The sequence below is a fragment of the Ischnura elegans genome, chromosome 9, assembly GCF_921293095.1.
Source record: "Ischnura elegans chromosome 9, ioIscEleg1.1, whole genome shotgun sequence".
NCBI lineage: Eukaryota > Metazoa > Arthropoda > Insecta > Odonata > Coenagrionidae > Ischnura > Ischnura elegans.
The window spans coordinates 39,548,701-39,554,109 of record NC_060254.1 but is presented as its reverse complement, the minus strand read 5'-3'; the positions used below and the strand labels follow the sequence as shown (position 1 = coordinate 39,554,109).

Below are 5,409 nucleotides of genomic sequence, written 5' to 3'. Positions count from 1 at the left end.
CGCGAGGAAGGCAGACAGCATGCAAAATAAGTGATATTGATATATGCAATATAAATTTCTACCACTCACATACGAATGCTATTGCGAACCATAAGAATACACAATCTCCAGTGCCTGCTATAAATTTATACTATTCGCTCAGTTCTTTTTTCAAGCTATCATCACTTCTTTCGATCAAATTCAATAATAAACTCGCAAAACTGCCTATTTTTCTTCAAATTATAGAAAATTTCCTCATACGATATTTTTTAAAGGAAGAAATAAAAGTGATCGCTAAATATTCATATTATGCATTCAGTTCTTTTTTCTGTCAGCGTCACTGCCTTCAATCAAATGCGATAATAAAGTCGCAAAACTGTCCATTTTTCTTCTCAATAAAAAAATATTTCCTTTAGTGAAATGCATTGAAGGAATGAATCGTCATCATCATTCCTAAAACGTTAATTAACGTCGCCAATCCGCTCAGTCGTTCAGGAAGGTCAGACAGTATGGAAGTGGAGTCAATCCCTCCAAGGGCCACGTGTTTTCCATGGCGAATCTTAAAGCCCGTACGAAACTTTCCAATTTATTGGCCAATAAATTGACGCGCAATATTGTTTAAAATATTTGGCGTCAAGTGCCTTATGACACATATCAATATTTACACCAATATTGGCCATAATAGTATTCTAATGTCCCGCTAGAGAACGCCATTTATTTCGATGATTTTACGTTCTATAAGCATTCGTGTGATTTGTACGCTTCAATCAATATTGAAACAAATTCTTTCTTCCACATTTTAGAAATTTCAAGCGAATTCTCGGAACAGAACCAATGTTTTACAGCAATAGTGGATGTTTTTCAAAAAGCTTATTGTTTTGACCACAAGGAGTCAAGAAAACTGACTTCTGATTGGAAATTGGCCGCGAGAAAATAGAACCTGTTCAACATTCCAAATTGGGCGAGATATTGTGCCCAATATTGCGAAAAAGATATTGGACTAGAAATTGGTGTGTGCCAGTTGGACCACATTCCAATATCCAATGTATTGGCCAATAAATTGGGAAATGTCATACAGGCTTAAGGGTAAGTGACAGTATTCGCATGTTTCAGGATAGACGCGGTGGAAATGCGATAAATCCATGATAAAGTATAAAGAATAAATGATAATTTCAATATTTTAATATATAATTCCACTACCGACCATGCAATACAATTTTCATGCAATTTTCATGGAGCGATGAGAAGGGCGTAACCCAGAAAACAAAATCGATGTCACATGAGTAGTTCCAGAGGTAAGTGTCATAGATCCACTAATATTGCATTAAAAACACGGACGATACGGTCGACGTGAGAGATTACCTTAATGGTAACCCGACAGTGTAGAAAAGTAAACGTGAATTTGTGGAAAACGACGTAGAGAGTCGATCCCAGGTCGGTAGTGGAGTTATATATCACCGCGTTATTGCTGTCCCGGTAAACCAAGTGCACCCTAACCAGCCAATTTAAAATACTTTTATATTGTGCGCATTTGTTTGTGATGTGGGAGTAGACGCGTGTTTGTGTGAGCAGAAAATTAAAACTAATAATTGCCTTGAAGACAGTAATCAGAATTTTAATTTTTTTTAAAACTATTTACAGGATTTTTGTTTGTTTCATTATTTAAAATAATTTTTATTACAAGTAGCAGTTTTCTTATTTTTATAATTTTGAATAAAGCAAATAACATTGCAACCTCATAAAAACCTTAAGCAGAAGACGGGACATCCTAGTTGGCCAAATTTGAGGCACGATGGCCTGACGACGACAATCGTTGAAGGACAGGTGGAAGGGAAAAAGGGCAAGGGACGGCCCCGACTGAGTTACATAGGACAGGTTATAAAGGATGTATTAGAGAAGAAATACATCGCTATGAAAATGCTAGCGGATAGGAGAGAGAAATGGAGAGCTGCGTCAAACCAATCTTAGAATTGTTGACTATAATGATGATGATGGTTTTAAAACATTTTTTATTGCCAGTAGCAATTTTCTTTATTTTATAATTTTTAATAAAGCAAATATTATTGCAACATTTAAACAATATAATTAATTAAAAATTTACTTACTAATTTTACAAGAAGGAAAGACACAGAAAAAATTCATAGTTGAGTAATTTGTTGGGGCAGTTTGTATGTCGCTGGAATTGCTGGGTCATAATTCCAGATGTTTCTAAGTATCGTGTTCTGGGTTGCCCCGAGCCTGGATTTGAATTTATTTACTATTTGTTGTTTATATTTATCATGACGGCATTTGCACCGATCTAAAGGCAATTACACCAGTGTTGACAAAAAATCAAAATCGAACCGATCGCATCGTAAGTAATTAGATCAGACACCTGGGTATAGGAAACAAGTAATGGAAGTGCTGGAGGTCTTGCCCTCGAAAAAAATACATGCCACATGGATAGTTTCAGAGGTAAGTGTCATCGGTTCAGTGATATTGCCTGATTATATACGATATACAAATACTCTGGCAATATAAATTATCGCATGTTAAAAACGTGGATTCTACGGTTGACGAGAGAGAGTAGCTTATCGTTGACGCACCAGTACAGAAAAATGCCCGACAATTATTAATTCAATACAGTCCATAAACAGAACAATACCAAATACAAAGGACTTATAATGGTAAAAAACAAATAGTAAAAAAATATAGACAATAATGAACAAAACAATACGGGGCCTTCTCTTCGTACTCGCCTTGATTTCTACATCAACCTAGCATGATCAATTTCTAAGACATCCATGACGACTTCTCATGGCCTCGAATAAGAAACCATAAATATGCCAGGTGGCGTCGACGTAGCTTGAATTGGCTGAAACTCCACGCGGAGCGGGATGCCAAGAAAACCAAGCAATCGGCGCTGGATATTGAATTTAAATCGACATTTATTGGACAAGAATTTCAACGGTGTCGTCACCGAACGCCTATCCTTGTCCAACATAACCCTGCATGTAAATAAAGTAGACACTCGCTTTACGATATCAATCAATTCCTGAGGACCTATCGTAAAGACAATTCCATTGTCTGTGGACTATGTCTCATTTTCGGACGAGGAATTATTTTAAAGATCATCAGCGCATCTAAATGCTTGTGTATTAAAAAAAAACTTATTTCGTTAACAAATAAAAAGTTTCTTTGAAACTTCGTGGGTCATTACAGCTGTTGATTACGTTTTACGGGTTAGCCCTGCGTATTTATTGTGTTTGTTGCTTTCGACCTGAAGACTGCGAAGACGCAGTAGTTTCTGCGTAACTGTTGTCAACGCCACAGCAACCGACGCGGTAGTAACCGGAAATGAACAATCACTGACATATATTATCTAATTATTAATTTTTAGAAAACGAATATTTTTACGCATGTCTTGATGGAGATATTTGACTATGGCAACACAAATGATCAATTTTAAACAATAGTTGTGACGAAAAACTTATTAAAATTATCGTCATTATCTTCTGAATGGCAATAAAAATAAACAACTAACATAAGTACTAGTAAGCCTAATTATTCGTTTTCCGACTTCGAATGATATTGTAAAAAATTACGACACCTGTTTTAATCACATATGTGAAAGGTATTTTTTGAATCGTGCATTAGCAAACCTACGAGCTTTACTGAGTGAGGACGACTGTTATTATGTTGATAATGGACCATTCAGTCGGTAGAAACTACGAAATACGATACACGAAATCTGATTTATTTGGGGAAATTTTTCTCACTGAAATATGCCCTTCTTTTTAGTGAAACAGAGCTGTATTAAATCAATCATGATTGTGTGACTCATATATATTTTCTTTACATTTCGGTTATTTTTACAAAGAAGTAATTTCTTTCTCTTGATGCGCAGCAGAATCCGCTTTACGACGGGTTCGGCATGCGATCTGACCTAATTTTGAGCGCTCTTTTTAAAATTCGTCGATTTTTGTTTCTACTCGCACGATAAGCCATTAATTATCTATTTATAAGATTTATTTGTAAACGAAATAAGTTTTTTAATGGAAGCATACATAGAGAAGGCACCTGTCCTTTTTGTAGAAGATTGATTAATGTTTCCACTTCGCTAGCTTATAATCTGATTTAAAATATCTACATCCACATACTACCGCAAGCCGCTTCAATAGGCGTGCGGCAGGGGATGTTAGGACACAAAGTAAAGGGAGACATGGGTGCCGAGCATCATGTATGAATTTTATAAGCAATTTATTACTCGAGAAAGAGCGAATTCCGATCCGTTCGGTAAATTATCTACGGAGAATCTTATACTATAATATCCGTAGTTTTACCTCGCTTCACATAGTATATATCGAGGAAAATACAAAGTGGAGGCCCAATTCCATCTCCAAGGAGCTTTATTTCTACTTTTTTTTACTACAGCTTTATTTTAATCGATTACCAAACATATCCGCAACCGGGCGATAAGCGCAGAGAGACCTTATACCGGGTAAAGAAAAATTATGGCACGAAATTTTAACCCTGGTTAGCAGATGCCATAGGAATCAAAATTACTAATGATGTTTCGGTCGAAAACTCACCATTTTTTAAACAATGAAATTTAAACCGAATTCAAAAATTTCGCTGCGGACAGGATTCGAACCTGCGCGGGTAAAACCCATTGGATTTCAAGTCCAACTCCTTAACCACTCGGACACCACAGCTTGCTGAGTGTACAATGTGATTTTCAGGGTGAAGTTGGTAGGTAGGATTAGGACTGGAAAGGACAGTTTTAATCAAGGGAACTGCAAAAAGGAGGCCCAATTCCATTCCATTGAAGTCTGATTTCTATTGCCACTTCGGTCGCATTTTAATCGGCTTTAAAAATGTCCGCTGAACGGCGATGTCTGCAATGCGATCCGCTTTTTTCCAGTATTATGCAGAATGGTCTTTGTAAGTACAAGGAATACAGCAACAAAACTTTCTTATTTTAAAATGAACGCCATTCAGTCTGCTGATGTCGTAGCGGAACGCCAGTGGTCTTGTTCGAGAGGCGCGACTTTAAAGTTTTGCTTCTGCAAAGTTCAATCGCCATTACGCGTCGTTCAGTCGGCTAAAACTTCAAGAGCATATATGGCTGTTTTGAAGGAACAATTCCCTGAGCGCTTCATTTGGAGTGGCCGGCCCTCTCTCCCGATTTGGCCCCTTGTGGAATTTTTGATATCTCTTGTTTATGTGTACAGTCCAAGGACCCTGCAAGCTTTTAATACCAACATTCGGGATGAATTTGCAATTCAATTAAATTCAAAAGGAGTTTATTTCCTATGCTGCCAGTGTACATGGATATTTACATAATATTTGTAGTATTAGACATATTTATAGCATGAACCCTGGTTTAGGACAATTTTCCTCTTCAGGGCTTGTCATAGGTATTTTAAGTTTACAAGTGTTTGTGAGATT

The 5,409-nt window shown here is 36.8% G+C and overlaps 1 non-coding gene across 1 annotated transcript; it reads right to left on the bottom strand.

Moving 5' to 3' along the window:
* Positions 1-4,591: 4,591 nt before the first annotated feature.
* On the bottom strand, positions 4,592-4,673 carry Trnas-uga. The gene has a single exon. It is a non-coding gene; the product is annotated as a tRNA-Ser (tRNA).
* Between the last annotated feature and the right edge of the window lie 736 nt (positions 4,674-5,409).